Source organism: Thalassophryne amazonica, chromosome 11, assembly GCF_902500255.1.
Source record: "Thalassophryne amazonica chromosome 11, fThaAma1.1, whole genome shotgun sequence".
Lineage (NCBI taxonomy): Eukaryota > Metazoa > Chordata > Actinopteri > Batrachoidiformes > Batrachoididae > Thalassophryne > Thalassophryne amazonica.
Window position 1 is genome coordinate 53,639,667 of NC_047113.1, and position 23,674 is coordinate 53,663,340.

General features: G+C 40.4%; 1 protein-coding gene across 2 annotated transcripts in view; it reads right to left on the reverse strand.

Annotated features, from left to right (window-relative positions):
• Nucleotides 1-23,674, reverse strand: part of drp2 (dystrophin related protein 2) — a 437,530-nt gene that overhangs the window by 319,199 nt on the left and 94,657 nt on the right. For both annotated transcript variants that reach the window (XM_034181709.1, XM_034181707.1), the window contains exon 2: nucleotides 6,366-6,538. The gene's annotated coding sequence lies outside the window, so the exon portion shown is untranslated. The remainder of the gene's footprint in view (nucleotides 1-6,365; nucleotides 6,539-23,674) is intronic.

Below are 23,674 nucleotides of genomic sequence, written 5' to 3' on the forward strand. Positions count from 1 at the left end.
AAGCATGAGACAGAACAAACAAGGAGGAGAATCTCTAGAGAGCATAAGGAGTGGATTACACAGATGAGTGGGACACTAAGGGAACGTGAAGGATGACGTAATATGGAAAAACACCAGAAAGTAATAACACAATCCCAGAATATAATATGCAGGAGAAGACGTAAAAAAAAAAAGCAAAACCCAGAGACTAGAATAGAATGCCAGAACCACAAACCATGAGACCAGGACCCTAAAGTATTGTACCTTCATTGTCCTGCAAACATATTGGCATCATCAAACACCTCTGCCCAGAGATCTTATGATCATAAGATCTTCCCAGGTCTTTATCAAACTAAAACAAATGAGTGAATGTCTCATCAACACTTTAAAGAGTCTCTCCAGTTTCATTTTAAGTTATAGAACAATAAAAATTGATGTCAGATCCTCTGATTCCTTTTTTAAACCATGTGATGTATTTTCTGATACTTCACATGGTTTAAAGCAGACCTGCCTTGAAATAAATGTGGTCAGATTTCAGAAAGAAATAGCTGATATGTATTTATAAGACCCTTGTGAATGCAGTAAAGTAAATCTGTAAGCCCAAATTTGTAATTCAGCGGAGAAATCTTCGTTTAAAAATGACAAATTTGCAGCTAAAATTTAGCCCTCTGTGAAAACAGTTTGTACATCCGGATCATTTCCATGACGTCGGGGACAAGACGATGCGCTCACGCCTTCAGTCCGATCCCGCATTGAAATTGATTTTATCTGTTAGTACTGTTACTGTTATACACATCCTGGTTTCAACATCCAAAAGTAAGCTGCAATGAATGTGAGATACAGCTCTGCATGCTCAGATCAGCGGCGGCATCGACAGCAGGCGCCGTTCTTCCCCGATGCCTCGCTCTCACTGCCTCCGATGCGCTTACCGACTGCATGCGCTCGTTAAATTCCGCCGCAGGCCACTCACACTCCCATGTCTGCTGTGCAGCCGCAGGCACGGCTCTGTCTACTGAATGGAGGTGCAGCCAACTTGGCACAAGTCCAGAGACTACGCTCGCCGTTTTGATGCGGAGTGGCCGTTGACACCTGTTGCTCGCAAGGACAGACTTCTTGCATCAAAATCCGCAGCACCTCACGTCTCGGTAATCGGAGCCGCAGAGCTCCGTGGCCGCTGAGAGAGCTTTATATCTTTTTAATGACTTGAATTCTTTGCGGGTCCCGCCTCCGTACCCCGCGACGGTAATACCAAAGGCAAAAGACAGTAGATTTTCAATGCGACACCACTCAATCAAACGGGCGTATGAAAAAGTCCCCAAAAATAATTTTCAAGCACAAATAAAAGAAATGTGTACTCACCAAACATACCGCAAGACAATATGAAGTTTTAAAAAAGTAGATCCTTCCGTATAAGACAAGAAAAAGGTGCAGATGCAAATTGACGTAAATCCACAAATTACAGTTGGCGCGCGCAATGCATGCTGGGATAGGGTCTTCTCCCTGACGTCTCGGCAGCGTCCCGGATGTGCTGACAGTTTTGCGGAGGGCTAAATTTTAGCTGTAAATTTCTCATTTTTAAATGAAGATTTCTACGTTGAATGACAGATCTGGGCTTGCAGATTTACTTTACTATATTCAGAAGGATCTTATGTGTAAATATAAGTCATTTTTTGGTCCAAAGATCTGACTGCATTTATTTCAATGCAGGTCTACTTTACAAAAAGGAACATCTTCGGAAACATATCCATAAGACAGACATTTTGAGCAGAATGGCTCAGTAACAGTTTTTGTCTAAACACTTTTTCTGAGTTCAGTGCATAAGTTTGTAGTGTGTTACTTATCACACTCCTCAGGCAAGGCAATGTTTCATAAAGAACACTGGTTCATCCGCTGCTTTGCTTTGCAACTACAATACACTTTGAAATGTAGCTGCTGACTTTGACACAGTTCTGCAGATGACACCTGAGGCCAGAAAGAACAGAGTCAAAAGGCTTAAGAAAAAAACAAAACAAAACAAAAAAACATAAGAATTTTAATCAAATCTCAAGAGATTCCTCCTGAGCTTTGTGCATGTTCGCTTTCTTGTTCATTTGTGTGTGTATAGTGTACATGATTACTGGACAAACTTTATGTGAAAAATGCACACAAAAGTGACCACAGTGCAAAGACAAGAAGAACAAGGAAACATTAACAAGCGTACAGTACATCCACCAAACCAAAACCAATAAACCCGCCCAAAGAGTACCAAAAGGCCATACTCAAAAAGTACCAAAGCCTCGTTCTAAAAAAGCACCAAAAGCAATTTGCAAAAGCTGCCAAAGCTTCCAAATCAGAACAAAAGGTCACTTTCAAAAAGTACCAAATCCTCCTATATCACTCAAACAAATGACTCATTACGAGCAGGATTTCCATCTAATAAATATTTGTATCCCCAACTCAAAAAAGCACATCCATGAAAGATAATGTAATTTAATTTAGTTGGGACTACATATATTTATTAGATGGAAATCCAGTTCAATGAATCAGTTTTTTGACTGTATAACTCAAACAAATGACTCATTGGATAAACTCAATTCAGTCATGAGCAGGGTTTCCATATAATAAATATATGTAGTCCCAACTAAATTAAATTAAATTATCTTGCATGAGTGTGCTTTATTTGAATTGGGGCTACATATATTAATTTGATGGAAATCCTGTTCATAATTGAATTGATTTCATCCAATGCATCAGTTTTTTGAGTGCACCCAAAAACTGCCAAAAGACCATACCCAAAAAGTACCAAAACGTCCAACACAGCAATGTTAAAAAAAGGAAAATGAAAAAAGCTCTGCCTACACTGTGACTCTAAAACCAAACAGACTCTTACCTTATTAATAAGTAATTAAAGCTAATTACAGTATTTTTCAAAGACAGATGATCATGAAAGATTATGAACACTGCTAAGTCTATGACTCTTTTTCTCCATCTGCTGCCAAGTAAACCCTTTGCAGAAACATGGCCATCATTAATACACACTATGCTGATTATTTTTAAACTATTCTTAACCACTGACACTGAAATTTTTAAACTGCATTGTTAAAAGACTTTTAAAAAAGCCAGTCTCGACCCAGGTCCTCTGAATAATTCTAAATAATTACAACCCTGTTTCTGTTTTATTTTCCTTTTACTATAGTTGTTAATACCATTGTGTGTATTTGTGATGCAGACTCCACTTCAGTACTAAAGTTACTTGACCTTAGTTCAGTGTTTAGCAGAACTGATGAATGCATGTTGTTAGGGGAAAGTAGAAAAATATTTTGCCATGGACTGGTTCTATGTTTGTGCTGAACAGTGTGGCTTAGGAACTAATACTACATTGGAATTCCAAGACAGATCCTTTGAGACAGGAACACCAAGGAATTTGGTGCTTGTGACTCACTCCACTATGGCTCCGCTTGTCATGGTTTAGTCCCCAAAGATGGCAGGTTTGGACCCCAAATGCAGGTAGCCAAAAGACACAAGAGATCATGACAAATATACAGTTATTTATTGAACTCCAGAATAATAGTGAACATCAAAGCCAAAAGACATCCAAAAACTAGAAAAAAACAGGACAGACTCCAAAAGACAAAAATGTTGAAAAATCTCAAACCCAATGTGACTGAGATCAAAAAGCAAACTGGAGGATAATAAGCAACTCAAGACTACTTTCAAAAAGAAAGACAGTGAGGATGAAAACAAAACTGAAAGCCAAACTGCAAGTGACTGAAAAGACTAACAAAGTGACAAATAAACGACAACTGTCAAAAAGGACAGTGTGAATTACTTACTAACAGCTGACACAGGGTTTGTGGAGAAGAACCTGTGGATGAAACATCTAATCGACCGGCAACTAATACACACAAGGGCGTGGCTTATAAAGACAAAACCAAATTACATACAGCTGAGAATAATGACCGGAAAAAAGGGCGCACATGGAAGGAAACCAATGAGTGCATAAGAAACAATCTATACAAACAGTCTGGGAAAATAAAACCTGAACATGAATAAACTAACGTGGTAGAGAACAAAATCCAATCAATGTAAAGAGAAATAAAAGACATGAAAACCCAGGAAGACTTAAACACAAGATGCATGAGGGGGAGGGGCCCCTCGCAGGACAGCTGTCAAATACCGCTCGGCAGGGAACCAAGTGCAGCTACACCAGGAGCAATAAGATAAAGTTTAACCAACCAACGACCCACATCACAGACAAACATAAGAAAGATCAGAACATGACAGGTGTTGCACAGAACTGGCTGAACACCATGGCAACTGTAAACAGTGGGAGAAAAGGAGACGGCAGGGCAGGAGTCTCAGCACTCACCTGCACACACGCAGAGACAAGGAAGGAGGGGCTCCTGGAGGAGCGGCGCAACATATACACACACACACACACACACACACACGCATTTACTCATACCTCCACCACACCTACACCAGCACGCACAGAGAAAGGGGTACAAATGGAGGGAAGGCAGACTCATGCACACTGCCAGGCACCAGGAAACACACGCACCCATCAGATACAAGAACGCTCACACACATCCACATTCTCTCACACACGCACCCACAGACAACAAGAGGAAAAGCCTTAGAATGAAGTGCCAAAAACCAGCCCACAGGACCTGACCACAACACCGCTGATGCTCAGTGAGGAGTGATCCCTAGACTGTCTGAAGTCAACAATCATCTCATTCGTCATAACATTAAGAGACCGGCTGTTGACTTTGCACCAGTTTGCCAGCTGTTGCACCTCCTGTCTGTAGGATAAGTTGCCTGAGTGATCATACATGATGGAGACTCCTGGGGAACACCATCAAGTTTCCCATGACAGCTCTGAAGGAGAAACTGTTCATACTGCTCCTTACATCCTTTGGATGTGGCCTCTCCTGTCAGGGCTTCAATGTAGAGTGGAAAGGTGAAGGACTTTGTTAAACAGAAAACAACTGAAATCTAGGCTTGAACGTCCAATGTGCTTTCTGGCAAACTAGTGCTGAGATTGCAAAATTACCATTTATGCTGCGTTTACACATAAGCAGGACGTGTTACGAATGTCATATTTGCGTCATTCTTGGCACATTCCTGACATTCTTAACATGACTTAACGCATCTGAATAGGTTTCTTAATAGTGCATGTTGGCGTGTAATAGTCGTGATTTTCGTGGCGCATGTTTTTGGCTGTCAAAAAATCTTCCACGAATGTCACACACCACCCTCATTTCGTCTCATGTCATGGAGATCGCAACTGCGCGTGTTGATCCGTCTTGATGAGTGGTGATCCTTAATAGAGCGTGACAGTGTTCTTCTCTGACGTGCACGCAATTAAACCCTGCTGCACTGCATTCAGTTTCATTGCTGCAATATGCTGAAGAAGGACAGTGATGCCAAGTCGGCTAAAGTTTTGTTCAAGTGCTCATCAGTGCGCTCCTGTAGGTGTTCCACCTGCTGCTGCTGTTGTGCCTGATGTTTGGGAAAACGCGCAAGACTAGAGCCGTGTGGAGCCACACATGTGGCTCTCTCCATCTCCTCATCCTTCTGCACCACTCCATGGCACAGAGCCCAACTAAGCATGCAGTCACAAAGTTCTGCTGTGGATTTTGAGGAACAAACTGGAGCGATCTGAATTGTTCGGCTGCTGATGGATGAATATGGGTGTGTGTGGAGACAAATCGCCTCATTCACAATGTGACAGAACGCAACAAGACGCAATAGCGCAGAACGGCAGGCAACAGCGCGGAACATTATTCTTGCCGTGCGGAATGGTTTCTGATCATTCGCCAGCAACACGTGCCATGAATTGTAACGTGAGGTAGCAGGTTGCAGCAGTTTCTGAGGACACCTGACGTCTCTGCCTCAAATCATCACATTCGTGATCAGCGGCCAACAATGTATACTTAGTGGCATTCGTGACTTGTCGTTATGTGTAAACGCAGCATTAACAAAGACTTGTGTGTGGGGGGGGGGGGGTCATAAAAGAGTAAGACCTATACATGCTCTTGTCTTATTCTTGGACAGACAGATGTCATAAAAGAATACAAATATTTCAAAACTCAAGTGTGTGTAGACATTCCATCTCCTGTGTACTAGAGCTTGGCTACATCATCAGTAATTAATGAATAATGTTAAACTTTTACACTGATGATACGCCACTTTACATACAGGTCAATATGTCTCACATTAGGTACTTAAGAAGCTTGCTGGCAGAGAAAACCTATATGTTATGTCACTTCGATCACCATGCCAGAACACTTTTCAGTGACCATGTTCAACACGGATATTAGTGTTTCAGTTTAATTTGTTAGTGGGTTGTTCCCACCCCTGCACAAGTTCCTCTCTCGTTTTCGAAAATGCTGCCTACTTACCCAGCGGTAAAGACGTGATTGACGTGGCTGCAAGATCGAAACCTCCCTGGAATCAAGCCAATGCCTCTCCAGCTGTCCTGCGCTGGCGGTGGGGGGTGGGGTGGGGGGCAGGAGAGGTCTAGATGAGGAGCAACACTAGCAGCAGCAGGAGCCCCCCGTCACAGAGGTGGAACCTACAGGACAGAACAGAGTCAGTGGAGTGGAGGAGATTTGATAAGAGGCTGAAAAAGCACGCCATTTAACAGATGTCTTCAGGAGTTGAATCCTTTATTGTTGCTGGGCTAAATGCCAAGCAGACGCTTCCCCTCAGCCCTTCTTGTCCTACAAGCCCAGTGACATTCAGACAAAAGAACAAAGCAGTTTTAAAACACGTCGGCACACATCATAAAGTGAAGGTTTAGTCCGACCCTCCAGAGGGATTAGGGTTGCCTATAGGTTCTAACTAGACAAACCTCTATGACTTTTGCGCTTTATTATCAGCAGGCAGCACACTCAGGTCTGGAATACAGGACCACTGAGACATGGGTGCTAACAGGGAGTGAGGTGATGTGGGAGGAATGCCAATGAGTGTCCCCTCTCCTTTCTCATATTTAATTTGCTTCTCTGTATACTGGCAAAAAAAAAAAACCCAATTCTACTCTGGCCTCAGGTTTGATGGCCATGTTAACAGCAACTGCAGCCTTTCCTCAGTTTCCTCACATCTCAAAAGCATGAACAGGAACAACCTCCTTTATCCGCTTTGATACGGCACATCCAGGCAATTCACAGTGAATGTGGCTCACAGTTGCACACTTGCAGTTTGTGTGTGTGTGTTGATTTGGGGGGAAGCTTTTGGTTGTGACTGACATATATTTTTTGAAAACATTTTTTTAATAAATAGGTGTGTCACATCGTTAATAAATCTCAGTGGAAAGCAGTGCAGAGATGGGTAGAACAAAACAAAGAGAGAGCGCTTCCTAAGAGTTCAAAACAGACATAAAAGTTTAATGCTGAGCTCACAGCAAGCCGCCAGCAAGAAGGGAATGAGCTGAACTATTTTCAGAGTAGTAAGTGACATTCATAATTTACATTATAGTTTTTATGAAGAAATAGAAGAGTCCCCTCATATGTACTGTCTCTTTCTGCCCGTTAACATTTTTTCAGTGGGTAATCATGCACATATTCAGGTTATCCTCACAAAAATGTCATATTAAAATGTGCAAAAAATAATGCAGAAATATTTGTACATATGCTACGTATTCATCAGAAAAGCAGGTGCACTCAAAAAACTGATGCATTGGTTGAACTCAATTCAATTATGAGCAGGATTTCCATCTAATAAATATATGTAGCCCCAACTAAAATAAAGCGCATCCATGCAAGATAATCTAATTTAATTTAGTTGGTGCTACATATATTTATTAGATGGAAATCCTGCCCATAATTAAACTGAGTTCAATCAATGAGTCATGTGTTTGTGTGGTACACACAAAATACTTACTCATTGGATTGGATTCCACCTAATAAATATATGTAGTCCCAAATAAATTAAGTTACATTATATTGCATGGATGTGTTTTATTTGAGTTGGGACTACATACATTTATTAGATGGAAATCTTGCTCATAATTGAACTGAGTTCATCAAATGAGCCATTTTTACCTCCACCAAGGAGGTTATGTTTTCGGTCGAGTTTGTTTGTTTGTTTGTTTGTTTGTCTGTTTGTCAGCAGGATAACTCAAGACGTTTTGAACAGATTATGATGAAATTTTGTGGAGTGGTTGGAAATGACAAGAGGAACAAGTGATTAAATTTTAGTGGTGATCCGGATCACGATCCGGATCCAGGAATTTTTTTAAGGATTCTTCACCATTGCAGGATAGGGGGAATATTGACATTCTAGTTTCTAACTCCACAAAAACAAGCCAGAAAGGCTTGAAAAAAATTAGGGTGTAACACAGTCAAATGTTCTATCAAACAACAAAGTTTGGTGATGATCGGATCCGGATTCCGGATCCGGTGATCCAGAATCAGGGGCGTAGGCAGAAATCATAAAACGGGCGGGCCCAGAAAAAATCAGACGGGCCCAACCTTTGGGGTTTTAGGTAAGGTGTAGGTATTATAATACACCGTTTGAAAAAGTGTGCCTTGTTTGGACATCGCAAGCAACGTTATCACTTAGCCTACAGCACTGGCAAAGGAAGCACACAGACGCGACACGTCAGACACAAGTACTCGTCATGGATAATGCAAGCTGCAGTGCAGCGCCCCACACACACACACACACACACACACACGTTCAGTGCAAGTCTGGTAGCCTACTTGGCTGGGCCTAAACCCAAAACGTCAAATAGGTATTTAAATAAGGCATTGTTTCAAAAATGAATTCCAAGTTTAATGCTGAACACATCTCAGCCAACTGCACAGACGCTGTGTGCACAGTTAAGTGCCAGTCACAACCCACCATGCATTTTTTTTTCACCATACGTTTTCTGCGGATGCCACGGCCACTACGTTTTTGTGAAAACGTACGGAGGCAGTAGCAAGAGGAGGGAGGGAGTACGTTCAACGCACGTCTCTAGGAGTGTAACGATAAAAAGAGTTGACAATAAAGCAGTGTGTGTGTGTGTGTGGGGGGGGGTGTCGGCTTTTCTTTTTTATGAGCAGGACCGGAGTGGCAGGTGTTTTTCGGCGTCGGCGATGCATGAGCATGTCCAGCCTGCAGCGGTCAGTTGTACGAGTGTTTACTTGCCTTGAAAAGTTACAGCTAGTTATCAGACTGAAGCTGTGGAGTGTCTGTGTTGCTGAAGTTTGGAAATAAAGTCCAAGTTCAAGTGAGAAGCTGCGTCGTGCATGCAAGTCTGTCGGGCTCCATAGTATATGTGGTGAGTGCCGTAATCCGTACTGCCTACGTACGGATTGATGAAAATGTGCTGCTTTGAATCCATACTGAGGCAGTACTCCCAACGTGCGTCATCTGTACTGCTGGTGAATCCGTAGCCTGACCGCAGCGAAAGTTCTGCATGCACTAAAACCTCTACGGCGTGTCTGCGTGTGTCTGCGTGCTCCTAAATTCGTACTGACGCAGTACTTACGACGTACGGATCTCCAAATTTAGCCCACGTTTTTGCAAGTAGAGTGCATGCACGTGCAAGTACGGCGGGTTGTGACCACGGCTTTACACAGACACAAAGTGTCAGACACAAACACCCCATGGACAATGCAAGCAGCAACGCAACGCTTAGTCATGTAAAGTCCTTTAATATAAAAATTCAAAATATATCCACAACATGAAAACAGGTTGGCTCGGTGGTCAAATTATGAAATTGATAAACAATGGAAACCATGGCTTGGCGGCCAAATTAAAAACCATCAGAATGGACACCAACATGACAGTTGCAATATAATATTAACAATTAGACCTATTTAGAAGAAAAAAGTAATTAATGGTCTCACACTTACATTTGATGAATCCTTTTAATGCTACAGCAGGAGACGACGGGGTTTTTTGTTGAACTCTCTTATCACGTCATCATAGACCAACGATTCGGTCAGTTGTCTTTCAAGGGAAAGCACGGAGAGTGCATTCAGTCTGTGAGTCAACATGGATGTTCTGGTGGACGTTTTTATCCGATTAACAGTAGAAAACAGCGAAATCCGCGAAGTAGTCAGCACTATTTTTTACAATTATTATAGTTGTTTTAAAGCTGTAAAACCCCTCACTACACACCTTATACACTTTTCTCAAACAGGCATTAACATTTTCTCACTTTTCTCTCTTGTGTAAACACTCTCTTTTTTCTTCTGTGCGAGAAGATTATAAACAGACACACACAGAACACAATGCGCGTACTCTCCCTTCGCTCACTGCCTCCGGAGGTATGGATGCGTGACCCGCAAAGAATCCAAGTCCTCTCTTGGTGGCCATGGAGCTCTGCGGCTGCGGTCAACATCCGCATCAAAACAGCGAGTATAGTCTCTGGACCTGTTGCCAGATTTGGCGCAATTCCGCACAGCAGACAGGAGGGCGGTGTGAGTGGCCCGCTGCTGCGTTTCCAGAGCCCGCAGTAAGCGCATCGGAGGCAGTGAGAGCAATCACGGTGATGCCAACCAGTCCGCCTGATAAGGACGCAGAACACAATGCGCCGTTAAAAAAAAAAAGCATGCAAAATTGCTCTAAAAAAATCTGCAAAACTGCGAGGCCGCGAAAGGTGAACCGCGTTATAGCGAGAGACCACTGTACTCTGAAAATGAATTAATAAAAATCACAGAAGATGAACCAGATTTTTTTGACAAAATGTATTAATTGTCGCTCAGTGCTAATGCAATACCATATCATAGGAATACAATGAGGCAACAACAGGTGACTGTCGAGTGTCGACTCAGCCTTCTCATTGGATGGGGCGGGCCTGGCTGACAAGTGGGCGGGCCCAGGCCCATCCAGGCCCACCCCTGGCTACGTGTAAGTCCAGAATATGCAAAAATGTGTCAGTGTGAGGTGACAAATGAAGCTAGAGATGCACAACTAACATCAAACTGTAGCTGAATCTGTACTGATTCAGTAAGGTGTCATCAGATTTGATGTAGCTTCAAATGTTATGGAGCTAGATCCAGAAGAAAACCGCCATTACTGAAAAATCGTTTTTATACAATAACATTAGAACTAATAAAGACATAAAAGTGATTCCAAGTTCTATTGGTATGTTTTCATGGTCAAGGATGTCAAATATAAAGGAAAGAAAAGTGTATGTATCATAGTTTTGGTTGTAACACTGAATTGTTGAATAGATCACTGTGCCAAGGAGGAAATCTCTTTAGGGTCAGTGACCCTATGGCCTTGGCGGAGGTTTGCACTCTCTGAGTGCTTCTAGTTTTTTGAGTGTGGTGATGACAAAAACAACATGGCATATTTCCCAGTTTTAAAAAGACAAAAATTCATCGTACACTTATTATTATTACTGTAATACTAACCCAACAAAAAATGCATTTTCTATTCATGTCGCACATTATTTAGATTATTCAAAGATATTTTATAAAGACAGGTAAAAACCAAATCTCAACAAGGGAAATGAGATTAAACAATTGCATGCATCATCTCTGTTTCAACCTGATCTTAGTTTGAAGACCTGACAGTCTCCTGATAAAAGCTTGTATAACAAGAAATCTATATTGCATAGATGGTAACAAATTACACATCATCATCATAGAAAAAAACACACGGGCCTCTCGGTGAGCTTCCAAAGGCATCTGCAATTTTATTGAGCAATTTTATTGAGAAGAAATGCTGAAAACAAACCAGCATCACTTTATATAATCATGAAACTCAAATGGAAATACCAACCTCCAATAGCAGTAATGGATCCCAGAGAGTAAATGTCCACGCAATTGTGTCCGGCTATAAATCTACCTTAACTCAAAGCTCACTGCAGCACTGGACACACGTATGACATATGGCTGTATTATGACCCAGATGGTTATATAATAACTGAAAGCTACTTTGGTTCTAGTTGTCCCATTTGAAAAGGAGCAGTATTACAATTTCATTAAGAATATAAAACATAATCAGTGATCACAGGCCATAAAAATCCATTACAGGATAACCTTTTTACAACCTTAGCCATATTAAAACATTGTTAGCAATCAAGGCTCTGAGAGCTCCACTCGCCTTTAACATCCACACTGTACAAAGGAAATCCTGTTTTCCCCACATATTTGTGATAAAGGAAATACATGCGCATGAATGGGGCACCTATAGTGCAGCTCTAAGTTAATTCAAGACGAACCTGGAAATTGCATCGCATAGTTATTAATATGTTATTGCATTTCATGATTACTTACGACATTTATCACTGGTGATATTATTAAATTTCAGCAGGAACTATTTCCCCCAATGGTCACACTTATATTGTAAACTTCCAATCAAGAATCATGCTCCTTCTTTCAATAAAGTGTGAAAAACAGTTATGCTGAATGTTTATACATCCATATGTTAGAAAAAACACAATTGGTCATGTTTCTTCAGATGTTGAAGTGTTAATGGAGCAACAAAATAGGTTGCTAGCATTAGTACATTGTTATTTGAAGCATATGGTGGGTTTTTAGTCCCATGACAACTTTCCTGTTGACACTCATCATTCCTTTGGAATCTGAGTTTCCATAGAAGGATTAATTGCAAAGAAACTAATTGCCAAAGTTGAGTTTAGCACTAAGAGACTTACTGGCCCAGTGTTGCCAACTGAACGGTCCCCCCCTAAAAATCGGTCCCCTCTGCCTTCACTGCACATGCATAATTTCGGAGCGTCGGGAGCAATTCACAGATTATCCCGTCTTTTCTGCTTAAAACTGCACTAGTCATCATCATATCTCAGCGACAGATATCTGAACCTTTTGCACAACATACATTTCCACATAAACTCAGCATTATCTTATAATTAAAAAACAGAGGGGGCGATCAGAGTGCAACAGCAGCGCGTCTGAGTCTGACTCTCTCAGTCTGACTCTCTACACCCAAAGCAATCAAAGGGAATAATGTGATTATTAACCATCAAATGACAAAGTAAAACCTCTTAAATCATTCTAAAGTCAGTTTTAAGCAGAAACGAGGTGATAACAGGTGAATCACTGTTGACGCTCCGAGATGACTCATGCGCAGTGAAGGCAGGGGGGACCGCTTTTCAGAGGGGACCGTTTGGTCGGTGCCATCAGTTTCCTTGTACAGTGTACAGTGCACATTGCACTACATGTTTCGGGCACAAGTACATTTATGTCAACAAAACAAGGTCTCTGTAACAAATCCAATCAATCAATCACCCCTTATATAATTAGACCATGCACTAGATCACATTTGTTGGCATGTGAACTTCACACAGCTTTGTCATGGTTATAGATCGCGACCCTCCAGGATGCATATCAATGAAAGAGAGAGGGGGATTTAAAAGTGTGAACAGAGGACTGGAAAAGTCAAAACGTTAACCCTCTCGTGGTTATAAATTTGGCTGTAGGGCACCCCTGAGGTGTCACGCTCTTAACATAAACATCAAAGTGGGACAGAGTGTTAGAAGGTGAACACGGGCCCACTGCTCCATCAGCCCATAACAATGCTCCAGAGACTGAACCAGAAAAGAGTAATCAGCCTGAAAATGTCAAGCTGAGCCAAAAGTACAATGAAAATTGAAACGTTAATTAAAGAGCAAAATTCACACACTTGAGAATGTATTTTAGGGTGTTTTCACATCTGAAAGTCCAGAACAAGAGCTGTAACAAAGTCCATGTTTTCATACATTTGGTCTGGGTAGTTCACAGTGAAATTTTGTGTTCACAGTAAAGAACTTTCCATGATGTATTTGCATGTTGTTGTCACAGCCCGTGCTGCGACAACAACATGCAAGTCCTGTTGTTGTGTGGGCCGCCAGAAGAGGAGGTACTGCTGGCCCACCACCAGAGGGTGCCCTGCCTGAAGTGCAGGCTTCAGGCACGAGAGGGCGCTGCCGCCACGGACACAGCCGGGGGTGACAGCTATCACTCATTATCTCTTGACAGCTGTCACCCATCCATGCTTCATCATCTCACTCCATAAAACCCGGACGTCATCTCCACCTCATCGCCGAGATATCGTCAAACCGTTCAGGTAGTATTCTCAGCCTTGAAAGTGAACTGTGTATCAGTCTGAACTCTTTTTTGCAGCTGCTTTCCTGTGGTGTTCCGTGTCTGTGAGACTGGCGTTCGGTGTGTCCAGCAACGGCTCCGCTGCACACCTCTACCAGATAAGTGGGTAGACAGGAGCTGCACGAGTGTGTGTTAGAGGTGGAGGTGGCATTCCCACCGTTGTTGCTACTGGGTGTGCACACACCCATATCTTATTGTCTCTGCTCCCTGCCAGCAGTACCAGATCCGACCTTCGAAGACGGTGGCCACCTGGGGACTCGGGACTTGGCGGCTCCAGTATTCTCCGGGTTCGGTGGCGGAGGAAATCGTGTGGTTCCGGTTCATCTCAGGACAGACGTCTTCTATCCTCGAGCCTGCCCACACGTCACCCTTGTGATTGACTGTCTGTTAAATTTCACATTCCTCTGTGTTGTGCTCATTCACAACAGTAAAGTGTTCATATTTGACTCTTTCATTGTCCGTTCATTTGCGCCCCCTGTTGTGGGTCCATGTCACTACACTTTCCCCAACACCTGTGACGAAACGAGTCAAATTTTCGTGACGGGGCTTTTCTTAACTCACTATTACTAACCCTACTCCCACCCCCCAACCCTAACCTTAACCATAACTTAATCTTACTCCTTCCCCCCACCCTAACCATAACCACTCCCAACCCCCCGCTTCACTTTTAATTTCGTGCACCCATCATGGAATGAATTAGAATGAATTTGTGCTGTTGTGACGAAACTGAGGCACTTTTCACCACAATATCACGAACCAATAGATTAATGTATATTTCGTGCTGCTAAATCACGACTTGCCATGAGGCCTGGTTGGTTGTCAACACCTATGTAGCCTGTGTCTCCTTATACTTGACACGGATTGGTCTGAACACATACAGTGCCCTCCAAAAGTATTGGGCTTGGTGTTACACATATTTTAATTTGTTTATGCCATTTCAAATACATAAGGTAAATCAGGCTTCTCAATATAAAAATATCTAAAATTATATTCAAAATTATACTCAAATTTAAAGCAGATCTCTACAACTTGATATAAATTAATTAAAAATATAAAAGCCAAGATGATGGGTTGCATAAGTAATGGTCCCCTTTGGCATAACACTTGTAAATAATAAAGGATTATTAACCGAGTGAGAGGTCTGTACACAGAAATACCAGACTGAGATGTTAGCAAGTCAGGTTAATAATTCGTTTATTATATGGCTGTTATATCGATATACATGCAAACTTACAGTATCGCCCGAATATGCTGCTTCTTCACCTCCATGAAGAACTTGCTAACAGGTGGTCCAGTCATTAGCTGGTAAGCTTTCAATTTGTGTTTTTTCCAATGCTGTTGAGATATTTATGGAGTACGTTCATGTCCGACTTGCTTTTTCTAATTGTGTTTTTAGCTTCGTGGTTTGTAAAGAAAATACACGTTGCGGACCAATTGTCATGGAGACCGGTCCATGGGAAAATATCCGACCGGTAACCAGCCAATCAGAGTGCGCATAGCATTGCAGCCATATAATAATCAGTTTTATTGCCGGTTTTCTTCAGACAAGTGGATAGATACAAGAACATTTACAAATCACTGAATATGTCTTGGACTTTATTTACATCAATTATGAAGAAATACAAACAGTATGGCACTCTATGGTAAATCTGTGTGGAGCAGGCAGTTCTCAAAAACTGAGTGACTGTGCAAGGAGAAAAGTGAGGAAAGCCACCAAGACACCCAGACAACCCAGAAGACGTTATAGGCTTCTGTGACTGTGATCAGCGAAATTCTCATAGTGCACGTTTTGCAAATTGTATCCACAGTTATACAGCTTCATGATGAAGTGGTACAGAGGAGGATTTTCAATCACCAAAACATCAAATCTAGGCTTGCATCTCAGTCTTCTTTTTAAGAACATTTCTTCATAATTGATGTAAATAAAATCCAAGGCATATTCAGTGACTTGGAAATGTTCATGTATTCATGAACATCCAGAAAACTGGCAATAAAACTGATTATTTACCGGTATTATACCGAAGGGGCCCATTACTTATGCAACCCATCATGGTGGCTTTTATATTTTTAATAAATTTATATGAAATTGTACAGATCTGTGTTTGACTTTAAGGAAGATAATTTTAGAAAATTTTAAATTGCAACACCTGATTTACTTTTTATACAGTAGTGTTCAGAATAATAAGATTAATCCAGGTTTTGAGTGTATATCTTTTTGTTACATGGGAAACAAGGTACCAGTAGATTCAGTAGATTCTCACAAATCCAACAAGACTGCTGTCAGCTGTATATATAGAGCACCAGGATCTAGTATTGAAACATTCACTGACTGTATGGGAAAAATGTTCTCAAAAACTAATCAAAAAACTGTGTTCATTTGTGGTGACTTAAATATTGATCTGCTCAATCCAAATAAGCATAAAATAACAGATGAATTTATCAGTATAATGTACAGTATGAGTTTATATCCAAAAATCACCAGGCCAAGCAGAATTACATCCCATAGTGCTACCTTAATTGATAATATATTCAGCAATGATATTGAGAATAACACTGTGAGTGGATTATTAATCAATGACATTAGTGATCATCTACCAGTTTTCATCGTTTATAATAGAAACCATCGGCGGAATCAGCCAGAGGAGAAAATAAAATACAGGCGAGTGCGGACAGAGGAAAACATGAACACACTAAAGAAGGATTTACAGGAGCAAAACTGGGAAAAGGTATACAGTGAAAGTGATGTTGATAGTGCATATGAAACTTTTTTACAAATATTTACATCATTATATGATAAAAATTGTCCAATTAAACAAGACTACAGAAAACAAAAAATCCAAGCTCGACCATGGATGATGAAAGGGTTACGAAATGCATGTAATAAGAAAAATACACTGTATAGAGAATTCATAAAACTAAAGACTAAAGAGGCAGAAAATAGATATAAGAAATACAAAATAGATTAACTAATATTATACGGGTATGTAGGAAGGAATATTATAGTAACATATTATATAATAACAAAAACAATATTAAAGGAATATGGGATATATTAAATAGCATTATCAAAAATGGTAATAAAAAACAGAGTTACCCTCAGTATTTCATTGATAATAATGTCAAGAAGGAAAATAAGGATGAGGTAGTCAACGGTTTTAATAATTTTTTTGTAAATATTGGACCAAGCTTGGCAGAAAAAATTCCCGATTCCCAACCTGAGGATTGTGATAATAATCTCATAGAAAGAAATCCCTGTTCAATGTTCCTCACAGCAGTGGATGGAAATGAAATTATAGACATTGTGAATAATTGTAAATATAAAACATCTACCGATTTAAATGAAATTGATATGGTGGTGGTAAAACAGGTCATTGAATGGATTGTAGAACCATTAACATACATCTGTAACTTATCATTTCAAACCGGTAAATTTCCCAATCAAATGAAAATAGCTAAGGTTGTGCCGCTGTATAAGACTGGGGATAGACACCACTTCACAAATTATAGACCTGTTTCTTTGCTTCCACAATTTTCCAAATTATTAGAAAAGTTATTCAATAATAGATTAGACAAATTCATAAATAAACATAAATTACTTACTGATAGTCAATATGGATTCAGAGCACATAGTTCAACATCACTTGCATTAATAGAATCAGTTGAGGAGATTACAAACGCCATAGACCACAAATTACATTCAGTTGGAATATTTATAGACCTTAAAAAGGCTTTTGATACAATTAATCATGACATATTAATCAATAAACTTGAACAGTATGGGATTAGGGGGTTGGTGTTGCACTGGGTGAGAAGCTACTTAAGTAACAGAAAACAGTTTGTGAAGTTGGGGGAATATACATCATCATGCTTGGACAATGCTTGTGGCGTCCCACAGGGGTCAGTATTGGGTCCAAAACTGTTTCTAATTTATATAAATGATATTGTCAATGTTTCCAAAATATTAAAATTAGTATTATTTGCAGATGACACAAGCATTTTTGTTCAGGGGGGGATTTGCAGGAGTTACTGAGGAGGATCAGTATAGAAATGGGAAAATTGAAAATATGGTTTGACAGAAACAAATTATCATTAAACTTAAGTAAAACAAAATACATGTTATTTGGCTATTGTAATACAGACATACAGGTTCAGTTACAAGTCGAGGGGGTAGATATTGAAAGGGTACATGAAAATAAGTTTCTGGGGGTGATAATAGATGATAAGATAAACTGGAAGACTCATATAAAACATATACAAAGTAAACTGTCAAGAAGCATTTCAGTTCTAAACAAAGCGAAACATATTCTGGACCACAACTCACTCCGCATTCTTTACTGCTCACTGGTTTTACCATATTTACAGTACTGTGCAGAGGTATGGGGTAATACTTATAAAGGTACAACACAATCACTATCAGTAATGCAGAAAAGAGCTATAAGAATTATTCATAATACTGGCTATAGAGATCATACAAATCCACTATTTTTACAATCCAAATTCTTAAAATTCACAGACTTGGTTCATTTTCAAACAGTACAAATTGTGTATAAAGCAATAAACAATTTACTTCCAGCAAATATTAAAAATATGTTTTTTAACAGATCAGGGGATTACAGTCTGAGGGGGAAATTTAATTTAAAGCATCAGTGGGCACGAACAACATTAAAAGGTTTCTGTATTTCTGTCTGTGGGGTGAGGATGTGGAACAGATTGGGAGTGGGGCTCAAGCAATGTCCAAGCATGAACCAGTTCAAACAGCGGTACAAAAATATGTTTTTTTCTAGGTATAGGGAGGAGGAAGGGTAATGAGGGTTAGGGTGTTTTTGTTTTTTGCTTCGGCTTGTAAATATATAGTATTTTGTATGTAAGTAGGTATGTGTAGGTGTATATTTATGTTTGTGTATATATATGTGTATATATGTGTATGTATATGTGTATGTATGTTGATGTGTGTATGTATATATGTATGTGTATGTGTATATATATGTATATATATATATATTGATATCGGTTTAGGTGTGTAGGAATCTATGTGTATATGTGGCAAAGGGTATTACTGGTTGTGGGGAAGAAGGGGTAGGGATAAATAAGCTGATGCTTCACCCTACCCCTTTTCGGACATGTTGGGTACACAGTAGGAACTTTTTTGTTGTTGTCTTTACTGATCTATCTTGTAATTGTTGTTGTATCAAATGTTCGAAATAAACAGTTTTCATTCATTCATTCATTCATTCATTCATTCATTCATTCATTCATTCAAGACCAAGCATTCATGATATGCACACTCTTAAGGCTATGAAATTGGGCTATTAGTAAAAAAAACAAAGTAGAAAAGGGGGTGTTCACAATAATAGTAGCATCTGCTGTTGACGCTACAAACTCAAAACTATTATGTTCAAACTGCTTTTTTAGCAATCCTGTGAATCACTAAACTAGTATTTAGATAACCACGGTTTTTCATGATTTCTTCACATCTGCGAGGCATTCATTTTGTTGGTTTGGAACAAAGATTTTGCTCGTTTATTAGTGTGCTTGGGATCATTGTCTTGCTGAAACACCCATTTCAAGGGCATGTCCTCTTCAGCATAAGGCAACATGACCTCTTCAAGTATTTTGACATATCCAAACTGATCCATGATACCTGGCATGCGATATATAGGCCCAACACCATAGTAGGAGAAACATGCCCATATCATGATGCTTGCACCACCATGCTTCACTGTCTTCACTGTGAACTGTGGCTTGAATTCAGAGTTTGGGGTCGTCTCACAAACTGTCTGTGGCCCTTGGACCCATAAAGAACACTTTTACTGTCATCAGTCCACAAAATATTCCTCCATTTCTCTTTAGGCCAGTTGATGTGTTCTTTGGCAAATTGTAACCTCTTCTGCTCATGTCTTTTATTTAACAGAGGGACTTTGCGGGGGATTCTTGCAAATAAATTAGCTTCACACAGGCGTCTTCTAACTGTCACAGCACTTACAGGTAACTCCAGACTGTCTTTGATTATCCTGGAGCTGATCAGTGGGTGAGCCTTTGCCATTCTGGTTATTGTTCTATCCATTTTGATGGTTGTTTTCCATTTTCTTCCATGCGTCTGTTTTTTTTTTTTTTTTCTTTTTTTTTTTCCATTTTAAAGCATTGGAGATCATTTTAGATGAACAGCCTATAATTTTTTGCACCTGCGTATACGTTTTCCCCTCTCCAATCAACTTTTTAATCAAACTACGCTGTTCTTCTGAACAATGTCTTGAACGTCCCATTTTCCTCAGGCTTTCAAAGAGAAAAGCATGTTCAACAGGTGCTGGCTTCATCCTTAAATAGGGGACACCTGATTCACACCTGTTTGTTCCACAAAACTGACAAACTCACTGACTGAATGCCACATTACTATTATTGTGAACACCTCCTTTTCTACTTTTTTTTACTAATAGCCCAATTTCATAGCCTTAAGAGTGTGCATATCATGAATGCCTGGTCTTATTGGATTTGTGAGAATCTACTGAATCTACTGGTACCTTGTTTCCCATGTAACAATAACAAATATACTCAAAACCTGGATTAATCTTTTTAGACACATAGCACTACTATTATTCTGAACACTACTGTATGTGAAATGGCATGAACAAAATTAAAATGTGTGAAATACCAAGGGGCCCAAGACTTTTGGAGGGCACTGTATGTGTATGTGTTTTTAATTTGGCCGGTAGTTCCATTTGAATAGAGAAAATGTTTGTTTACTACTTCTCACAAAATCTCCTCATATGCTGCCACAGTTCATTTAACCTGTCTCAACTCCCTGTAAATGGTCCAAAAGTTCAAACTATCCAAATAGTGTTTTCACACTGTAAAAACTGGACCACCGTTCAGTTTAATCTGGACTAAAACCACCTCTTTTGGTCTTTTGGTCTAGATCTTTGCAATTCATACCTATTATTTTGGTTTGCCCCAAACTAAAAAGTCCAAATGTCTGGACTAAACAACACACCTGTGAAAGCTCCCTTAATCTGAGAGAAACTATGGCATGTACAACATGATGTATCCCTCATATTCCTGTCATGACTTGAAAAGGTTTATTTCTGAAATTTGACAATCATTCATATCTGACAGTTATATGAACTTTAAGAAAGCGAGACAGCCCAGCGGACCCAGACCCGCTTTGTCCAACATGGACATGATGTATTATTGAATAGTACGACTAATATAAGGTTCTTGTTTGTTCTTCCTATATGGTTTCCTGCTAACCTGATCTCCAGCTGCCTCAAACAACAACATTTCAAAAGGAATCCAGTCTGTCTAGACTTTCATGGACAACACCAGCCTATCAAAGCATCTCTGTCATTGAGGAAGATAAGGGCCGCTCATCAGCGTGAACCACTCAGACACATTCTTCTGTCAGCATTTTCCTCCCAGGACAGTAATCCCAGCACCGCAGGGAATAGGACAGCAAACAGAGGTGTGCTTTAAGCAGCAGTGGGCACAGATAACCAAAAAATTAACTTCGATAACAGATAATCAGATAACTGAAAAGTTCTCTTTGATTAAAGCTAAAACGATAAACCACCCAAAAATGTATCTGAAGTTACAGATAACCGATAAATTCCAGTATTGTCTCCGGTACACTTGCAACTACTAACAAGCTGATTTTGAGTTTTAACACCACGATTGTTTCTGGTAGCATCAAAGGCGACGACAGACCCAAATAATGAGTCAGCACTTCTGTCTTTCAGCGTCCTGCCCCCTGCTGGAAGCTCCTGTTGACTACATGGCTTCCAGCACAAAAGCAAACTGAGAGGAGCCACTAAGCTCAACTCTCTAATCAATCACAACGCTGCCGTCAGGTGGAGGTCTTGGAAAATAAAGCAGTGCTGAGTTATGGTTTGGTGTATAAATAAAATGAATACTGATAGAATAACTCCATTAATGTCAATTCTGTCATTTGTGCAAAGTTAAGATATAACATATATCTGAATATCTGAATATATCTCTGAATTGATTTAAATGTACTGTGAACCAATCAATGTCTCAGTTTTAATGTTGTAAATCAGTTAAGCTGTTTCAATCCTACGTCCTTGTCTTGAAACGATCCATAAGAGCTCAAAGGTGAGCACAAGAAAGTCACGTTTGTAAAATAAAAACAAAATCAACTTGCCCAAAAATGGACAAATGTGTCCGTTTTATCTTTATGTTTAGTTTACAAGTGGTTAATACTGTTGTACCAGTTCAGAACGGAAAAGTTATGCTATTTGCTATGCTAACAACAACTGACTTCTCCTTCAAAATAAATGGTAACCCTCTGAATCAAAAGTTTAAAGTTATTTACAATGCCTCATATTTTACCCATTCACACACACTGATGGCACGAAAAGCGTTCACTACACACACCTGGAGCAACGTAGGGATTAAGAACCTTGCCCAAGGGCCCTTAGTACTTTTCCCCTCATGAACTGAGAATCCTCTGGTCTCAAGCCTGCTGTTTAACCACACCTTCTGGGCTCCTTCTACAAGGGCTGTCAATAAAGTATAGGTCCTTTTTATTTTTTTCAAAAACTATATGGATTTCATTCATATGTTTTTACGTCAGACATGCTTGAACCCTCGTGCGCATGTGTGAGTTTTTCCACGCCTGTCGGTGACGTCATTCGCCTGTGAGCACTCCTTGTGGGAGGAGTCGTCCAGCCCCTCGTCGGAATTCCTTTGTCTGAGAAGTTGCTGAGAGACTGGCGCTTTGTTTGATCAAAATTTTTTCTAAACCTGTGAGGCACATCGAAGTGGACACGGTTCGAAAAATTAAGCTGCTTTCGGTGAAAATTTTAATGGCTGATGAGAGATTTTGAGGTGATACTGTCGCTTTAAGGACTTCCCACGGTGCGAGACGTCGCACAGCGGTCCCAGGCGCCGTCGTCAGCCTGTTTCAAGCTGAAAACCTCCACATTTCAGGCTCTATTGATCCAGGATGTCGTGAGAGAACAGAGAAGTTTCAGAAGAAGTTGGTTTCAGCATTTTATCCGGATATTCCACTGTTAAAGGAGATTTTTTTAATGAAAGACGTGCGGACGGGTCTGCGTGTCGGGACGCAGCCGGCGCGGTGCGGCGGCACAGGAAAAACACCTCCGTGTTGATAACCATTTGTAAAATCCAGGCGGCTTTTGATGGCTTTCAGTGGAATGAGTATATGAGAAATTGGACATGTTCCAACTTGTCCTTAAGACTTCCAACAGAGGTGTTTTTCCTGTGGCGGAGCGTCGCAGCGGCTGCGAGCCGACGCTGCAATCCGTCCGCACGTCTTTCATTAAAAAAATCTCCTTTAACAGTGGAATATCCGGATAAAATGCTGAAACCGACTTCTTCTAAAACTTCTCTGTTCTCTCACGACGTCCTGGATCAATAAAGCCTGAAATGTGGAGGTTTTCAGCTTGAAACAGGCTGACGACGGCGTCTGAGAGCGCTGCGTGACGTCTCACACCGTGGGAAGTCCTTAAAGCGACAGTATCACCTCAAAATCTCTCATCAGCCGTTAAAATTTTCACCGAAAACCAGCTTAATTTTTCAAACCGTGTCCACTTTGATGTGTCTCACAGGTTTAGAAAAAATTTTGATCAAACAAAGCGCCAGTCTCTCAGCAACTTCTCAGACAAAGGAATTCTGACGAGGGGCTGGACGAC